Source organism: Geotrypetes seraphini, chromosome 3 (genome assembly GCF_902459505.1).
Source record: "Geotrypetes seraphini chromosome 3, aGeoSer1.1, whole genome shotgun sequence".
Classification (NCBI taxonomy): domain Eukaryota; kingdom Metazoa; phylum Chordata; class Amphibia; order Gymnophiona; family Dermophiidae; genus Geotrypetes; species Geotrypetes seraphini.
In genome coordinates, this window is record NC_047086.1 from 105,326,157 (window position 1) to 105,346,196 (window position 20,040).

The window sequence follows — 20,040 nt, forward strand, 5'->3', positions numbered from 1 at the left end:
ACTATTGTACAGAGTGCTGCAAATGAATGGTACAGTTACATCTTGATATGATACCAAACACAATCATAGGATATTTTGGAATCAAGTTTCAAATTTGCTTCCCCTGTTATTAATTCAATTGTTCCTAAATCAGTAAAATCGAAATCAATGCATTTGGCATCTCTATCTTTGGGTTAATGAGCGAGGGCAAAATGAAATGATAGGTTTATTTTTACCTTTACCTTGTATTTGTAACAGATTTAATATGTATTGTATTTTTCATTGTCTTTTGAAGTAGTAATGATTTAACAGAGAACTCTCTATTTCAAATGCTATTCTCTTATCATTGTTAAGTATGTGGCTAGTAGAAAAAATATTTATTATAGGATACATTACAGTAAATTACTGTATCTCATTCAGCAAAACAATTTGAACTAGAGCAGTGGTGCCAATGAAAACACATTAATACACATTACATATACATTACATATATTTAAAATAATCTTGCAATCCTAAAATTTTATCTAATGTTCTGTACATTTAGAAAAATGAAAAAGGCAAAAGCAAAAATTTTTACATATTTTTGACTACTGTCGTGTTGGAAAAGTAGTATCAGAAAATGACTCCATAAATATTATGTCAGCTCCATCTGTCAATCATCTGCTATAGAGCTAAGAAGTTTACAGACTAGCATTTTAACATTTTGGTTTCTATTCCTAGTTTTCCCACTGCTTCCTACAATCCCCATTCCAAAATCTTAAGCTTTCAAGCAATTTGATCTGAATTTTCCTTCAGAGCGTGACATGATTTAATGCTGTTTGAGGTTAATTGTGGCTTCACATGTTGGTCCTGTACCTAATTTATTGACCACTTGAACAACCTCTCACATTCTAAAGAAAAGCAAACATTCCTTCATTACATATTTTACTTCTAAGGGCTCCTTTTATCAAGGTGCGCTACGGAGGTTAGCGCGTCAGACATTTCATCACACGCTAACCCCCACGGCAAGCCAAAATACTAACGCCTCGTCAATGGAGGCGTTAGCGGCTAGCGCGGCAGGCGGTTTAATGCGTGGTATTCCGCACGTTAAACCCCCCTACCGCGCCTTGATAAAAGGACCCCTAAATATCTGGCAATGAAACGGCAAGATTTTCATGCAATCATTTTGTTGACATTTCTTTTACCCATAATCTACAGAAATGCCTTTTTATTAGTTAACTGAACAATTGCCACAAAACAACAATTTTGAAAAAAAGACTACAGTACCAAGGATAAGTACATTTTGGGGTCCTTTTACTAAGGTGTGTTAGCTGTTTTAGCGTGCACTAAATGCTAACGCGTCCATAGACTTATAATGGGTCCCCTTTATGCCTAGAGAAAATATGTATTGTATAAGGTCCCCTTTATGCCTATAGAAAAATATGTATTGTATAAGCTCCAATTAAGCATCTCATCTCATTAAACAATACTTATTTTGCCAATCTAAAATCTTATCTGCTTCTAAAAATATTGACAGCACATCTGCAGTCTCTAAGCATCAACCTATTTATTACTGATCTGAAGACACTCATTCATCTGGTGTTTTATGAATAGACAATACAAAATTTAACTACCTGTGTAAGTTACAAGGAAATTTTTCTGTTACAGCGATTGCTCATTTTTCTCCAGAAGAACAATATATCTGCTATGCCATGAAACAAAACAGGGTTGCATATCCTCAGTCTATAGCTGTAAACCTCAACAACAGGTTCCAGTAATTCCACAACTAAATACATGAACACACAAACGCACATTAAATAGTTTGAGCCCAATGAATAAGAGTGCAGCTCATTTAAGCTCAAGTGCCACTCAACAGGAGGTTTGCGATGTTTTTCTTCATTATAAAATCAATAAGATTGTTGCAGAAACAGCTTGACTGAGACAATTTGCTTGACCTCCCCAGCTGTCTAACTCTGGGCCTTTTTGGTAATGACAGAACAGTAGTGGATCAAGTCCATATCCGTTTGTTTCCAAATAAAATATTCAATACACAATACAACAAATCTACCTAGCAAAAAAGGAAACAATAGTTAAGATATAACTTGTATAACTGTAACTGCCTTCCTGTGTGTTTGTAAAATGCCATCTGTTTAAATTTCCTCAGGTTCTGTGCTGAAATCATTGTTCTAGGTCAGCGATGGCGAACCTATGGCACGTGTGCCAGCTGTGGCACGCGAAGGCCTTGCAGCTGGCACGCGGGAAGGTCCGCAATTAAGATATGCGGCGCTGCGGGAGGCGAGTGTGCCGGTGTCTGCTTTACAGTTCACCTGGCAACAGGGCCGAACTGGCCATTGGGAGGACCGGGCACTGACCCGGTGGGCCGCGGCCCATCCTCCTGTGCTGGCTGCAGTCCTGTGAGTGGATGTTTAGCCTGCCTGTCTTCCCCTTAGTATCCTATGAGCCAGGCAGTGTGTGAGGGGGAAGTGGGGGGAGGAAGAAAAGCTTCACACTGAGTCTGTCACAGGAACTCAGTGAGGCTGTAGTGTGACTCCACATGTGACATCTGTAATCAGGAACAGTTCCTAGTGCTCCCATGCTAGAGAGGTGAGGATATGGGGGGATGTTAATGTGTCTAATAATGTGCTCCTCTGTAAAAACCTCTGTATCTTCCATGGGGGACATGCTAAATTCGAGGAAATAAAAAAGCTGCTTATGATGATTGCATAGAGAAGTTCCGTAAGCTGAGAGGAGGGCTGGGCTCTCTGTGAACAACCAACACACTAATCCTCTGCGCTGTTCCTTATGGAAAACTCAATATAGCAAAAAACAGTAAAGTGTATATGTGGCCCTTCACAGTGCTTTTGTAAACATCATAATAAAATAACAAAGGCTCCAATAATGAAAAATAAAAGTCCTTTTCCCATACACTCAGGTCACCTCTTAATTAGTTGTTATTGTGATGAATCCAATGTTGTATAGTCATTAATGCGATTAATCCAGTTTGCAGGTCATTTTATTTGGGGAATCGCAGTCACTTCTCCAATACATCAAGACTACAAATAAAACATCTCTTCTTAGTCCTCTGCTGTCACATAAACCTCCAGCTCACTAAGGTTGGACATTGCTGAGCTGCCTCTTGTTATCCGGATTTTTCATTGTAAAAAGCGCGGACCCCGTGGTTTGGTTTTATTGATAAGCGCTTGTCATTTTTGTTTCAAAGGTGAGAGTCTGTCATTGCTTTTATAGAACATTAAAGTTTGAACATATCGCACGATTATCTTTTCTGTGCATCTTCCTTTAAATTACATTGTTTTCTGGAGGATCTTTGGGTGTTCAGCATTCCTTTGGGAGTTTTGTGTGACAGCAGAGGATTAAGAAGAGATGTTTTAGTCGTAGTCTTTATGGATCTCCCCTCCCCCATGTCACATCTTCTTGTGTGTTGGCTGTTGCACTCCTTACTTATTAGTGGCTGGCCGTGCCTCTCAAGTGTGCTTCTGCATTTTAGCCCTGCCCCTGGACTTCAAAGGGCGGGGCCTGCGTGAGGTCATGTGATTGGGCTGCTCAACCTAAAATATCCGGGCCTATTTTTTGTCCCAGTCCGGCCCTGCCTGGCAATGTGTTCCTCGCGGCAGCCTGAACCGCCGCGGGGCTGTGAGAAGCAAAGTCTCACTCCCCGCCTCCGTCTCTGAACCCGCCCAGGTACTCGCCTACAGCACCGAGCGTTCTTCTGTCATGCCCTCCCACCCTGGCAGGAGACTTGAGGAGAACAGGAGACGCAATCTGCATTCTACATCATTTATTATTAGGTAAACTTCTACTTTGCCCTACCTGTGCTGCCTAAGTTTAATTGGACCAATAATACTAATGTTAATTATAAACTTACCTGGGCTCCTTTTTAAAAACCTATTAAATTATCTGGCTATTTGTCTAGGTTAGGGTTGCACAAGTCCGGTTTTCACCCGGACAGTATATTTTTTTACCAAAACAGATGTCTACAATTAGTAAAATTCCCCAATCACATATTTTTTTATGGGGACGGATTTGTATACAGCACTCATTAGATTTTTTTTATTATACAAATTTTATCTTTCTGTAGACTTGAAGTCTTGAACAAAGAAAATGAGTACAGCAAAAAAAGCAAAACCAGATAGTGGAAGACCATTCCAAGAGGCCTGGACAGAGACATATGGAGTGATTGAACGCAGTGGGAAAGCATTGTGTATTATGTGTAATGAAAGTGTTGTGTCTCGCACATCAAGTGTCAAACGTCACTTTGAGACCAACCATAACAGTGTTGCTGAACTTGGTTTAGCTCAAAGAAAAGAGTTCCTTGTAGGAAAATTAAAGAAATATCACTCCGTCTCTTAGTTTTACAAACTATCTTTCAAAAACTACCGTATTTTCACGTAGATAACGCGCACCCGTGTAAAACGCGCACACGGGTATAGCGCGCGGAAAACACAAATTTATGTACAGAAATTTTTATATACCGCGCAAACCCGTATACCGCGCATGCTGCCCGACTCGACTCTCCTCTGGCCACCCCGACTCTCCTTTCGCCCGCCCCGACTCTCCTCTCCCCCTTGAAGTCCTATCCCCACCCTGAAAGCCTGATGCCCCCCCCCCGACGTCCGATTCACCCCCCCCCCGCAGGACCGCTCGCACGCACTCCCACCCGCACCCCCACCCTGAAGGACCGCTCGCACCCCCACAGCCTCCCGACCCCCCCCATCATGTAGAAGCTCCTACCGGTGTCCTGCTGCTTTCTCTTGGCGGTCCCGGCCCTTCCGTGAGCCCTGCGCCTGCGCTGCTTCCTCTTCCAGCGGTTCGCCCTTTCTCTAACGTCAAGCCCTCTTGCCCCGCCGACTCCCCGACACGATCGGGGCAAGAGGGAGCTCAAGCCCTCTTGCCCCAGCCAACCGCGGCACCCCCGACACGATCGGGGCAAGAGGGAGCTCAAGCCCTCTTGCCCCGCCGACTCCCCAACTCCCCGACAATATCGGGCCAGGAGGGAGCCCAAACCCTCCTGGCCACGGCGACCCCCTACCCCCACCCCGCACTACATTATGGGCAGGAGGGATCCCAGGCCCTCCTGCCCTCGACGCAAACCCCCCTCCCCCCAACGACCGCCCCCCCAGCCGACCCGCGACCCCCCTGGCCGACCCCCACGACACCCCCACCCCCCTTCCCCGTACCTTTGTGTAGTTGGCCGGACAGACGGGAGTCAAACTCGCCTGTCCGGCAGGCAGCCAACGATGGATTGAGGCCGGATTGGCCCATCCGTCCCAAAGCTCCGCCTACTGGTGGGGCCTAAGGCACCTGGGCCAATCAGAATAGACCCGGGAGCCTTAGGTCCCACCTGGGGGTGGGGCCTGAGGCACATGGGCCCAACCCGACCATGTGCCCATGGCCCCGCCCCCAGGAGGGACCTAAGGCTCCCGGGCCTATTCTGATTGGCCCAGGCGCCTTATGTCCCACCAGTAGGTGGAGCTTTGGGATAGATGGGCCAATCCGGCCTCAATCCATCGTTGGCTGCCTGCCGGACAGGCGGGTTTGGCTCCCGTCTGTCCGGCCAACTACACAAAGGTACGGGGAAGGGGGGTGGGGGTGTAGTGGGGGTCGCGGGTCGGCTGGGGGGGCGGTCGGAGGTTCTTGGGGGGGGCGGTCGTTGGGGGGAGGGGGGTTTGCGTCGAGGGCAGGAGGGCCTGGGATCCCTCCTGCCCATAATGTAGTGCGGGGTGGGGGTAGGGGGTCGCCGTGGCCAGGAGGGTTTGGGCTCCCTCCTGGCCCGAACAACTCGCGGGGGTGGGGTCGCCAGGGCCAGGAGGACTTGGGCTCCCTCCTGGCCCGATATTGTCGGGGAGTTGGGGAGTCGGCGGGGCAAGAGGGCTTGGGCTCCCTTTTGCCCTGATCATGTCGGGGAGTTCTGGGGGGCAAGAGGGCTTGAGCTCCCTCTTGCCCAGATCGTGTCGGGGGTGCCGCGGTTGGCTGGGGCAAGAGGGCTTGAGCTTCCTCTTGCCCCGATCATGTCGGGTGTCGGGACCACTAAGAGGAAGCAGCAGGACACCGGTAGGAGCTTCTACATGAGGGGGGGGTCGGGAGGCTGTGGGGGCTGTGCGAGCGGTCCTTCAAGGTGGGGGTGCGTGCGAGCGGTCTTTTGGGGTGGGGATGCGGGTGCGTGCGAGCGGTCCTGCCGGGGGGGGGGGTGAATCGGACGTCAGGGGGGAACTATGTAAAAAAAATTTTGTACAACGCGCTCAAGCGTATAACGCGCAAGGTTACGCGCGGTTTGTAAAAACACGTATAACGCGCATGTTATATGCATGAAAATACGGTAATCATCTTACAGTTGCCAGCTTTCAAATTTCACTGTGCATGGCAAAACATGGTAAGCTCCTCTCTGATGGAGATTTTATCAAAAAGGCAATTTTGGCTGGGAGTAATTCACTCTTCCATGATTTCCAAAACAAGGATAAAATTGTGCAGCGCATCTCTGAGATGCCGCTAAGCAGAAATACTGCAAAAGATAGGGTTCTGCGAATGGCTGCTGATGTTAGTCAACAGCTTACTTGCGACTTACAAAAAGAACCCTTCTACTCCATGTGCTTGGATGAAAGTACAGATATTACTAACCATGCAAGACTAGCGCTCATTTTGCGTTATGCTACTGGTGACATCATGAGAGAAGAGCTGGTAAAACTGCTATCTTTGCCTGGAAGAACACAAGGGATAGATATCCACAATGCTGTAATAGAGGCTTTTTCATCACTAGACATAAGTCCAGAAAAAGTGGTTTCAGTTATTAGCGATGGAGCACCTAGCATGGTGGGGACAACATCAGGATTCATTCATTTCTTTGCTAAGGAAGCAAAACATCCACTGATTCAATTTCACTGCATAATACATCAAGAGGCTCTCTGCGCCAAAGAAAGCAGCAAAAAACTTGACGATGTCCTCAAAGATGTAACAAAAATGGTGAACTTCATCATGGCGCGTGCTCTTAATTTTCGACAATTTCAAGCCCTTCTTGATGAGGTTCAGGCACAATATAACACTTTACTGATGTACAATAATGTCCGGTGGCTGAGCAGAGGACGAGTGTTAGAGAGATTTGTGGCCTGCTTGGAAGAAGTTAGGCTATTTATGAACGAAAAGGGGGAAGACTATCCTCAACTCATCAACATGGCCTGGCTTACCAACCTCATGTTCTTTACAGATTTTACTAACCACTTTAATGTACTAAACAAAAAATTACAAGGCATGGGAAAAACAGCAGAAAGCATGTTTAGTGACATCAAAGCTTTTGAGAGAAAATTGCATGTTTTTGAAAAAGACCTTGAGAGTGGACAGCTAAAATATTTTCCCAACCTAAAAATACATTTGGATAATTCTACAACATTTGTGGACAGTCATAAAAAACACCAGGAAATCCACAAAGCATATTCCACCATTGTAGCCAAAGCAAAGGAGAATTTTAGTAAAAGATTTTCTCAGTTCCGTAAGATGGAGACAACCCTTTCATTTATAACTTCCCCAGAAAAGTCCACATTTGAAGATCTTGATCTTTCCTGCTTACAGTGGTTGGATATTCAAAATTTGGAAATGGAGCTACTGGAATTTCAAGAAAGCTCTATCTGGAAAAGTAAATTCAATGACTTGCGTGCAGCTCTTGAACGTATTGAGTGTGAAAGGGGGACAAATGAAATCACTGCTAGCAGTTCTGAAAATGAAATCCTAAAAGCGTGGAATTCTCTGCCAGACAATTTTAAGTCCATGAAAGCACTTGGGATTGCTCTTCTTACTTTGTTTGGGTCATCCTATGCTTGTGAGCAGCTGTTTTCGGCTTTGAATCATATAAAATCTGATGCTAGAAACAGATTAACGGATGACATGAGTGCTGCATGTGTTGCTCTGAAATTAACGCACTATGAGCCAAGGATTGACAAGTTATCAGCATGCATGCAACAACAAAAATCACATTAATTTTTTTCAGAGCATGCCCAAAGCATATGTTTACATGAAGCAGTGTTTTCAGTTTGCAGTTAAGACACTTTCTAAGTTATTTAAATATTATTTAAAGATGTTATTTAAAAAAGGGACTTTACATGGCCCTGTTGTATTCCAATCTGGAATTTCCAATAAAAACGGTTGGTTTAATTGAAAGCTCTTTTGTTTTCTTTACATCATATTATTAGAAATGTAATGATTTAACTATTTTCTAATTTGATTGTAAATTTTACAAATAAACATGTATAGACTCTTTGGGAATACACACCGAGTCTTGACACAGTTAACAGTTTTAAGAAGTTTATCTTTTTTTTTACTCAGGATACATTTGACATGTTATGTGAATAATACATTTAAAATATATTGTGTAACTGAATCAAATTCTTCCTAAATTCATTAAATTGAATGAAATCATTAAAACATTATAAATTGCCAATAAATTGAAATGAAAACCAAAGGATTGTGAATCAAATTGATTCTCAGACAATACAAAGATTCCAACCTTTAAAAATGATGTTACATAGTTTAGGCAACTTTATAAAGAGTTTTTAGATACTAAAATCTTGTTATTAAGGTTTAATTGACGTGCTGGCACTTTGAGGAAATTCTTTGGTTTTGTGCGGCAGTTTGGGCACTCGGGCTCAAAAAGGTTAACCATCACTGTTCTAGGTTCTATCAGCTTAACTTCCCTCCTCTGTGTTTGTGAAATGCCCAGGTTCTGTGTTGAAATTTCCAACAAACATACAATTTCTATCAGCTTAACTTCCCTCCTCTGTGTTTGTGAAATGCCCAGGTTCTGTGTTGAAATTTCCAACAAACATACAATTATTGTTCTCTTTATACTGTGTTTCCCCAAAAATAAGACACTATCTTATATTAATTTGGGGCCCAAAAAAGTACTAGGTCTTATTTTCGGGTAAGTCTTATTTATGTACAATGTACTTATTTATGTACAATTAACCTCAATGTACTTATTTATGTACTTATGTACAATGATCATCTCTATCTTCCTCTCCTCCACCCCAATTCTTCCTATTTCCTTTCTCTGCCCCACATGTGCAGCATCTTTCCTCCCCTCTTACCCATCCCCTTGTGCAGTATCTTTCTATCCCTACCTCCCATCTCCCTGTGCAGCAGAACCCTTACAGCTTCTATCCCTCCCAACCCTCCCTCCCATTGCTTCTGCAGCAGAACCCTTGAAGCTTCTATCCCTCACTTCCTCCCATCCACCTATGCAGCATCTTTCTATCCCTCCCATCCCCCCCCACCCCCGCTGACCTTTCCATCTCTCCCTCCCATGCTAACCCTGACCACGAGCCAAAATACCTGCAAACAGCTGTGTCAGCAGCACAGGCTGGATCGCGGCCTGCCCTTTTCATGTCTGGGCATTCCTCTGCCACATCACTGATGATGTCATCAGCAACACGGCACGGAACAGCCAGGCGTGAGAAGGGCAGGCTGCGATCCAGCCTGTGTTGCCGACACTGCCGTTTGTTTCCAGGTATTTCGGCTTGCAGTCAGGGTTCACATGGGAGGGAGAGATGGAAGGGTCGGCGGGGAGGGGGGCATGCGGGGGGGTGGGAAGCGCTGCTGCTGGTGACTAAGGCTTATTTTCGGGGTTAGGGCTTATATTAAGACCTACCCCGAAAATCATGCTAGGGCTAATTTTCAGGGAAACACGGTAGAATAGGATTATTTGAAAGTTGTCTATTACATTCTTCTGTGTACTGTATTTCTATGTGTCCAAAAACACTGCTTATTTAACAAATTTATATACCACCTAAATCTAGGAAGTTTACAAAACAACATACAAAAGAAATAATAACAATACAGCATAGACTCTCCCATAGACATTTTCCACTACAAACATACTCATTTCGTTCACATAAATGCATTGTCCTATAACTACTAACCCCCTCTTTTAGCGCGTCCATAGACTAACATACACATGTTAACGTTTAGCACGTGCTAATCAGTTAGCCCACCTTATTAAAAGAGGGCCTAAATCTTCATGCATTTTAAAAAGTATCACGGAAATACTTACTATATTTTTGTTCACATAAATACACTGACAAATGACTTGTCTTCAAAAGTTTCTTAAAAGTAACCCTAGGTTTTTACATAATCGTAACGGACATGTCAATGAGTTCCAAAATTTCACCCCTACTATTAAAAACATAGAATTCCTGACCCTGGTATGTATCACATTTCTCTCTTTCATCAATGACAAGCTCATATCCTGTGCAGATCTTAATTCCCTTCTTGGACAATACAACTCCAACAAATCTCAAAAACAGCCAGGGGCTGTATGATATAAAACCTGATTTACAATCAAGAGCACTTTTTAATGGACTCTCTGTTGTACAGGACGCCAATGTAACTGCTTCAGAATGGGTGTAATATAGGCCATCCGTGAAGCATCCACAATCATTCTTGCAGCAGAATGCATCAAAACTTGCAATGCTCTACTTTTCATTTTCACCACTCCCAAATAAAGTGCATAACAATAATTTAACCTTCCTAATATTAATGCTTGCACCACAATATGAAAATCATAAGGCATTAACATTGGCTTTAACCTGTACAACATGTGCAACTCCCAATTGTATAATTTTCAATATCTGTTGTCCCATAGATAATGCTAAATCCAACCAAACCCCCAACACCATCTCTTTGTTAAGAGGTAATGAAACCCCCAACACATTTACACACTCCAAGTCTCTCTTCTTATCATTCTCTACCATCATCAGCTTTGTTTTGCTCACACTCAACTGCAATTCAAGCAAAGTCATCCATCTCACTATGTTCTCCATATAACTTCACTCCTTTATCATCTTTGCCCACAGGGAAGAAAACAATATGTCATCGGAATATATAATCTGTATTGCACCTTCAATTTCCAAAATACCTCACCTATATCTGCCATATAAATGTTGAATAATAAGGCAGAAAGAGCAGATCCTTGTGGCACTCCTCTCCTTACTTTTACTGATTTAGACACTGTACCACCGCCTGAAAAGATCTTCCACATAAATAGGATGAAACACTCAAACACTTCCTTACCTAGACCAAGTCCTGGTAATTTAATCAACAATAGTTTTAAAAAGCTCCAGAAACATCCAATGATACAACACAAAACCTCTTGTTATCCAATCCTTCTTTCAATATGTCACAAACTGACCTCAATAATAATTCAGAGAACTTATATAAAGAAGATGTGGCTGATAAAGCTTCACATAACTCTTGCAGAGAATCATTTACTCATTGAATTTGATTTTTCAGACCAAACGCCGGTACAGAACCGGACGTTGAAAAGGCTGTACTTCACTCTTTAATCATTGCAACTGTTTATGATTTGTAAATCGCATATAAAAATACATTTTTTTTTTTAAACCTGAGAGGTATACGCTGCTGTCAGGTCAATTTAGTTAAACTCTGGGCTTGACACGTTTCGCCGTAGCTGCTTCATAAAGCCCATAGTAGAATTTTCAAAACTCAAAAATGTGGTCTATCTCATTCCTTAAACTGCAGACAGCCTGCTGCCGCATTCTGCACTATCTGCAATGCTTTAATTTAACATTTTGCAATACCTACCAACAAAGAGTTATAAAAATCAAGTCTAGAGATCACCATATATTGAACCACAGTCCGAAAATCTGATTTGTGAATCTCTGGTTGCGAGATCCTGTATAGAGAGCCTCATTTACATTTTTCTGCTCTGCTATAATATCTCAGTTCATATCAAAGTATATAGTCAGGCTTAGAGGAGAAAACATAACAGGAAGGGGTATGGGGACTATTCCTAAGAAAACTTGTGCCGCTTTGTCCTGCAGTAAGCTTCTGAGCGTTTGCAGTGCTCTCAGCTCCAACCAGATGATTGACCACTTGCTCTGGGCAGGAAACCAGTGTCCCTGGAATGGGCGACCTTCGTAGTGAGCTTACCAGCCATAAAGGCTGGCATCTGTCATCAGGATCACCTATGTGGAGATGTGAAGCAGCACTCCCCGGAATACAGACTGTGGCTCCAGTCACCAGTTCAGACTTTGACGTGCCTCTGTTGTCCAAGGTAGGAGCTTCTGCAGAACATCTGTTTGTGGTGACTAGCGGGATAAGAGTGCATCCTGGAGAGGGTGTAAATGAACCCTCACCCAGGGACCACATCCATTGTTTCTACCACTGACCCAACACTTGCAAGTAATGCCAAGCTGTTGGTGCTAGCCTGTCCTGAAACTCCCTGATCTGACATACGAGTTATGCTCTGTGGACTTTGGAGAAAAAAACATTGCTGTTCGTGTTGAAAAAGGTCTCCCAGCTCCAGGGACTGTGTCTGCTAAAGGTGGCTTTTTCTGAAGTTTATCACCCAGCCCTGGCCCCTCAGCAGCTGGACCATGTGCCCTGGATTCAAACAGAGCTTATATCAGCCAATCATCCAGGTATGGATGCACTTGTATCAGCTCCATGCGGAGGTGCACTACTATTACAACCATCACTTTGGTGAAGGTGCATTGTGCTATGGTCAATTATCCAAATGGAAGAGCTGAGAACTAGAAGTGGCGGTCTAGAATGTGGAACCTCAGGAACTTCCTGTAGTCCAGAAAAATAGGGATTTGCAGATAGGCCTCTGTCAAGTCCAGCGAGGCAAGAAATTCTCCCAGTGTCATGGAGGCAATGACTGATCATATCATCTCCACCTAAGGATTTTCAGCTGAACTGAGGCCCCACCTACTACCTCCTGAGCCTGATTAAGCAGCCCTTTAAACTCTTGTTTGAAAAATCCAAACGGTCATTCTGATTCCAGCAGAGAGAGGAGGAGGGGAGTGCAATTATTGTAATATGTCAGTTTTTGAGATTTACTTCAGCTATCTTTATATGTTGCACAGTTACAGGGGAATGTGCATCACCTTTTCTCTTTCGACAGTGTTAAACTGAGGCTTCTTGCACAGCTTTGGGGAGGGGACTGCAGAACATGGGTGGCTGTAGAGGAAATCATCGGGGAGGGCAGGCTGGAAAGAATTGGGAAGGAGGTTGTCCCAAATGTTGTTTATTGCCCATTATCAGCAGTAAAATAAATATTTTAGTAGCTTAATAATTTTCATTTTTCAGTTAATTAGATATGGACTGGTACAGCTGAATTAAATATTAATATTTTAACTCCTGCAGAACTCACGGATCCTGCTAGGGGGAGGGGTGGTTAAGATAATGATATGTGGCATGAGCGGGATCCATAAGGTCTGTGAGAGTTAAAACTAGGGTCCATGGAGTGAACAGGATCAGTGAGGTCCACAGAAGTTAAAAAAATAAGGATCCCTGTGGACCCCACACCACGGCCACTTTTAGTTCTGTGGTGTCCACGAGATCCTCTTTTTAACTTCTACCTTTGCTGGCTTCTTTTCTATTGGTGGTTGGAATTGCTGGTACTACATACTGCAGTCTCACTCTAGTTCTCCCTTTTGCTGTGCCCAGCTTTTTTCCACCCCAGTATGCCAAATGCCTTCTACCTGGGGGCCTCCCAGATCCTGTGGAGCTAAAGCACATGGCCTTAAAAAGAAAGTGGCCATAAAGTGTGGTCCGCAGAAATCCTCATTTTAAGTCCTGCGGTCCTCAAGGATCCTGCTCTCCCCCGAGATAAGTAGATTTTTAAGAGCCTGCAGTTAAGATCAGTGAGGTTTGTGGGGTCCACGTTTTACTCAGTCCCTTTCCAACATTTAAAAGACACTTATTTTTCTGTTCATCCACTACACCAATGTTTCTCAAACTTTATTTTTAAAAATTCCCTTCATAAGTATACACTAGAATAGATGAAATGCATGTTGCGTCCGCAAGAGTCTGTCAATGTTATGAGCATCTGTGTGAGTAAGGATACAACCATCCAGACAAGCATCATTCTTTGACGTGATTGGTCCTGGAAAACTAACGGTTAATTTTATTGAGCAACAAAGCAATGAAGATTTTGTTACTGTCTGGATCTTCTTATCTTTGCAAACTTGGATTTTCAGCTCTGACAGAAATTAAATCAGAAAAAAAGAATGACTGTAGATGGTGGATGCTGAAATGCGTGTCTGCTTCTCGACTATCGAGCCACATTTTGAGTTCATTTACACGCAAAAACAGGCTGCTTGTTCTGTATTGTTTTTGTACTCTTCCCAGCCGCTTGTATTTGTTTGCCTTTGTATTTCCCGGTTGCATTTGTATTTCTTGTATGCCCTTTGTTACTTTGGTTGACCTCAATAAACATGATTTAAAAATAAAAAAACAAGCACATCCATCATATTGATTTGCAATTCTATTCTATCTACTTTAGTTTCACCATTGTTACAATTACCCATACATAGAACTTTAAATAAATAAATAACTGTCAAATTGAATTTTTTGTTGGCTTTGCAATTTTATAATTTTAATTATAATGTGCTGTGAAAAACATTTGCTAAAAAAGTTTGAGAGACACTGCACAACACTGCTTAGGTTCTCTTCTAGCCATGTGTGAAAGACGATCCAATTATCTTCCCGGATGATGTAAAAAACATAGGCAACTGACCCCACCCCCCTGTTACTAAACTGCGTTATCCTATATAAATTGTATTTCTGCCCCCTTATTTGTTCTTTTTTTGTAACACCATTAATTTAAGTTGTATCTTTCTTTTTAATTGTACTGTCATAGGCGTTTTTTATTTTTGATTTGTTGCCCCCATTTTTATCTGTAAATCGCTTAGAAATTGTATAAGCGATAGCATCAAATTTTAATAAAAACTTGAGAACTTTAGTGCACAGAGCCGCGCTGAATGGTCTGCGCTGCTCCCGACGTTCATAGAGTTCCTATGAGCATCGGGAGTAGCGCACAGCATTCAGCGTGGCTCCCGGCGCTAAAAAATGCTAGCGCGGTTTAGTAAAAGGGGGCCTGAATCTTTGGGAAGCTTGTATTCAAAACCAGATTGAAATGGACGGCTCTATTTGTGATTTATAAACAGTTGTAAAGAGTATTGTCCCCTTTTATTCTTTAAATAAAATGATTTAAATATAAAATCCTAAGTGTTCGAGGCTTGTGCAAATGACAGAGTCCACGGGGACGGGGTGGGACATGCTCACTGCATACGTAAGGTGACCATACGTCCCGTTTTGAACGGGACTGTCCCCTTTTTAGATCCCCTGTCCTGTTGTCCCTACGCACAGCTTCGGGATGCCGAAATGTCCTGTTTTCAGGGACAGGCGATCGCTTCCCCTCCCTCTAGCACCGAAGCCAAAGCCCGCTCCCCCTCAGACTGGCCCTCGCTGCTGCTGCTTACCGCCACTTCAAACACCACCACCACTCCCTCCCCCCCCTCCGGTTTTGAAAGCGACGTTGGACCAGCACATGGGATCCCTAAGGGAGTGAAACCAGGGGACGGGTATTTGGAATGGGCAGACTTGGTGGGCTTTAGCCCTTTTCTGCCGTCTTTTTCTAGGTTTCTATGATTAGCTGCCGTGTTCTCACTCCCCCTAACACCTACCCTGCAGCTCCGGACTTCCCCACACCTGCTCCCCCCTTCCCCCCCAATCGCTATTATTTTAAATGTTATGGTAGCCATGGCACTGTATCCATCAGAGGAGACTTCTAACCTCGGCCTGCCCTGGAACTCTTCCTGCAGCAGCTGCCCGCCTAGGTGGAAACAGGAAGTCACTGCTGCAGGAAGAGTTCTGGGGCAGGCTGAGGTTAGAAGTCTCCTCTTATGGATACAGCGCCGCGGCTACCATAACTTTTAAAATAATAGCAATCTGGAGGGGAGGGGGGGTACAGGTGTGGGGATGTCAGGAGCTGCAGGGCCGACGTTAGAGGGAATGAGAGCTGATGGTGCCACAGGCTCCCGCTGAGGGTAGGGAGGAAGGAAGAAGAGGAACCGAAGCATCGGCAATTTTTGGTAGGCCACGGCCCCTGAGCCCACACACCCCGTTCCAACGCCTATGGTTCTGCATGATTAACAGACCTAAATTTGTGTTCATTGACTAGTCTAAAATAAAGAATGGATTCCTCAAGAACACCATTAAGTGGGTAGTTCTATAACTAGATGCCTCCATTTAGGCATCCTGAAACCATGTGGTAATATAAAACTAAGTAACTTATAATCCATCCCTCCAGCGTTCCCAGTGCCTGCCTGCCCTCAGGAAGTCTCTGTATTCAGGGCCTGGCTTTCTCATGGGTCTGAATCTCCAGCAGAGTCGGTACTGCAGAGATCTCACAAGCAGGAACCAAAAAAATCTGGCACTTACCAGGAGACCACACTGTCCCCTTTTTCTGAATCCACTGGATAGAAATCAGGCCTTAGACCCGGGTTCAGTGGGAGGAGAGAAGCATTGAAGGAGATCAGTGGAGCTCTGATATCACATACCTCCTCCAACAAGGGGCTAAAATCATTACAGTTGTATTCTGCACAAGCTCTGGTTACATTAAACTTATAACCAATTACTGAAAAATGTAATTTCAGTGCAGGATTGCAAGTTATTGAAGTTGTTAAAAAGAATGCGGTAAAATTTTTTAAAGTTGAACCCTTACCTAAACGCACATCAGTTGCTGAGTTTTATCTCTGAGCCACCAGCAGCAACTGGTAGTGTGGGTCTGTCTAGTGCTTTCCTCTATAGAGTTCTGAGCCCAGACAAGGGGAAAGAGATGTTTTGAAACATTCCTGCTGTGAAAACACTGAGGCACAGATTCTCTAAAATTGCTGGTAAAATCCATCGGGTTGCTGTAGTGCCGGCAAATTGTCCAATTTCAAAATGGTGATCGATGTTGAAACAATTTTGTATGCGAATGAGTTTCATGGAGATCTATCATAATTAAGGTGACCATACGTCTCATTTTGAACGGGACCGTCCCGTTTTTGGATCCCCTGTCCAATTGTCCCCACACACAGCTTCAGGTTGCTCTCCTTACCTCCCTGCTTATGGTGCTAATTGCTGCCCAGAAGCCTTCTTCCCGACATCAATTCTGACTTCGGAGAGGACGTTCCGGGACAGTCAGGCAGGAATTGGCTTGCCCAGAACGTCCTCTTCGATGTCAGAATTGACGTCGGGAAGAAGGCTTCTGGGCGGCGATTAGCAGCAGCAGCAGCATGGAGGTAAGGAGAGAGGCTGGCAATCAGCAGCATTGGTGGTGGCTGGAGGGGGGGGGAAGAAAGGAAGGAGGGATGCTTTTTTTTTTTTTTTGCGCGGCAGGGAGGGAAGGAGGTAGGCAGGCAAGCAGGCTGACTTTGGTGCAGCAGGGAGGGAGGTATGTAGGTAGGCAGGCAGGCTGGCTGGCTTCGGGGGTGGGACAAAGTCTGGAAGGCAGTGAGGGGGACATGAGAAGGAGGCACTGGGGGCACTAAGGACATGGGAAGTGGCACTAAGGACATAGGAAGGAGGCACTGGGGGCACTAAGGACATAGGAAGGAGGGAGGGAATAGAAAGGGACAATTGTTGGGCCTGAGTGCAGCAAGAAAGAAAGGATACACAGTCAGAAGGAAACGCAACCAGAGACTCATGAAATCACCAGACAGCAAAAGTAGGAAAAATGATTTTATTTTCAATTTAGTGATCAAAATGTGTCAGTTTTGAGAATTTATATCTGCTGTCTATACTTTGCTCTATATTTATCTATTTTTCTATAGTTACTGAGGTGACGATGCATATTTTAAAGTCATCTGCCTTAACATCTTTGAAACCCCCAAATATAAATGATAATTAACATTTTTTCTGGATATAGTGTGCTTTGTAGGTTTTTTAAAAAAAATTTTATGGTTACCATTATGAATTAATAAGCTATTATGTGTACATGAAAAGTGAATGGAAGAAATTGGGGGCGGGATTAGGGGCGGGACTGACAATTAATAGATGTCTCCTTTTGATGAAAAAAATAAATGGTCATACAGCCTGCCTTGTGTGAAACTGAAACCGTTGTCATGGGACAAGCACCAACTTCGTGATCCTGTCTTGCTCTCTGTATGCTCAACCGGGCTAACCGAAAAATAAAATGTCACCCAGGTAAATAATGACAGCCACATCCGACAAGAGACCGCCAGCATCATTCAGTGCTATATTAAGTAAAAGGCATATCTGCTTTTTTTTTATAAAGGCAAAGTTAAAACTGAGAAGGGTAACAATTACAGAGAATCCAACCACACACATTTTTGCCCTCATAAACCGTCCGGCACGTCACCCCCCTCTTTCCCTCTCGCAGGGATTGGGACAGTATATTCCCTCTCTCCTCACCACCCACAGTCCTGCATCTTTCCCTCCCCTCCCATTCTTCTCGTCCCTCTTACCTTCAAACGCGTGCGAGGTCGTCGGCGGCGCAGCAATTCACGCACTTCGCCCGTGTCGCTGTTCGAAGCTGCCCGAGTCTACCCTGCCCGCCCTCCCTGCTTAACGCCACTTCCTACTTCCGGATGGGCAGAAAAGCGACGGAGAAACTGCTGCTGGCGATCTTCGTAAACAAGTTTGAAGGCAGGATGGAGAGAGCGAGGGAGAAAAGCCGGAACCAGGAGGGGAGTTCGACGAGAGAGCACGAGAAAGACATGTTCTGCCTCGTCTTGGTTTTGCCTGTCGAACGCACTTGGAGGCGTTGATTCATTGGGCCGGCATTTGACCTCGCTCGTGCACCACTGGTGTTCGGGTTGCCCGGGAGCTGCCTGGAGAAAGCACGCGGAACAACCCCTCGTTGGAAATTGCTAAGGAGACAACGACTGGCCCGTCCGGAGCCGAAGTTCGCCATAGGCCGTGCGAGGGTCCAGTAAGCCTGAGCCCATTCTGTTTGCCCCAAGTTCCTTGCGTGTGCACTGCTATGTTCTCTCGCTTTACTGCCTTTGAATCTGTAATTCTGAGACCTTTCTATTCATTTTACTGCTGTTGTGTTTTGTAAAAGAATTTTCTCCTTTTATCACTTTGACAATAATTTCATAAAGTATTCTCGTTGGGAGGACTGCTTAAATAAGGAATCTTCTGCCACTGCTGGATCTACTGTCTACTACCTTAAATCCGAAGGCTCTTGTTTCTACCCTCCCCAGATCCACTGGTGGTTTGGTCTAAAACTGGCTATTTCTGTTTATACTCAGTTAGCCATGTTTCCCAATGCTCTACACCAGTGTTTCTCAACACGTGGTACATGAACCACTTGTTGGGGGTACGCGGCACTGGCCGTCGCTGAGAATATTGCTTGCCTAGCCGCCTCCACCGAAGCTGCCGGTGGGGATCCTTCCTTCCTGCCAGCCCCCTTGGAAGGAAGAGTCGGTTGGCTTTTTCATGCTGCACGTAATTACCTGAAAACTTTCAATCCAACGTCAGAGAGAAGGCTTGTGAGTCAGCCACGTACAGTGTGTGAACCGCTGCTTGTGCGCCCATGCAACAAGTGCCCTGAAGAGTGTGGCTCAAGTAAGTAAGGGAGGGAGAGGACATGATCTGGGATAAAGGAGGAGGGAGGAAGGAGCGCGTTGGGACATGGGAGGGGCACGATTTTGGGGCAAAGACTGGGAGGCATGAATGAACACAGGACACAGATGGGAGGGAGGAAGGAAGGGGGCACTAACTTGGGACCTAGGAGGGAGGGAATAGAAAGGGAGAATTGTTGGGCGTGAGTATTTGAGTGAGAGGGAAAGAGATGGTGCACATGGGGAAAGGAAGAAAGGAAAATTGGGCATAGAGAGAGGATTGAAGTAGAGATGCATGGGGAATAGAGGGATGAGAGGGAGACATGTTGGATATGGTGGTGGAGAGGGGACAGATTGAAGGGGATGCAGGGGGCGGAATATTGGCCTTAGTGATGGAGGGATAGATATGGCATTCTGCTGGAGAGGAGTGATGGTAAGAGCAATGGGCAGGGTTGAAAAATGCTGCACATGATCGGAGGATGAGAGAGGGAGAAATGTTGGATGTGGCAGTAGAGGGAGTGGGAGAAATGCACTTTGGATCTTTCTTTCTTTCTTCACTCCCTTTGCAGCAAGGGAGGGAATGAGAGAGGGAGGCATGTTGCCTGTGGGGGTGGAGTAGAGATGAAGAAAAGTTGGACTCATGGAGGGACAGAGAGAGATGTTGGTTGGATGAAGGGATTGAGGTTCAGAGGAGAGGAAGCGT

The 20,040-nt window shown here is 44.6% G+C and overlaps 1 protein-coding gene across 4 annotated transcripts in view; it reads right to left on the minus strand.

Moving 5' to 3' along the window:
• Window positions 1–19,354, minus strand: part of LDAH (lipid droplet associated hydrolase) — a 154,095-nt gene extending 134,741 nt beyond the window's left edge. The window contains exon 1 of one of the 4 annotated variants that reach the window (XM_033936414.1): window positions 19,230–19,354. The gene's annotated coding sequence lies outside the window, so the exon portion shown is untranslated. Of the gene's footprint in view, window positions 1–18,236; window positions 18,888–19,229 lie in introns of those variants that run through there. The other 3 variants (XM_033936416.1, XM_033936412.1, XM_033936417.1) reach the window with 3 other exon arrangements.
• Window positions 19,355–20,040: the final 686 nt, after the last annotated feature.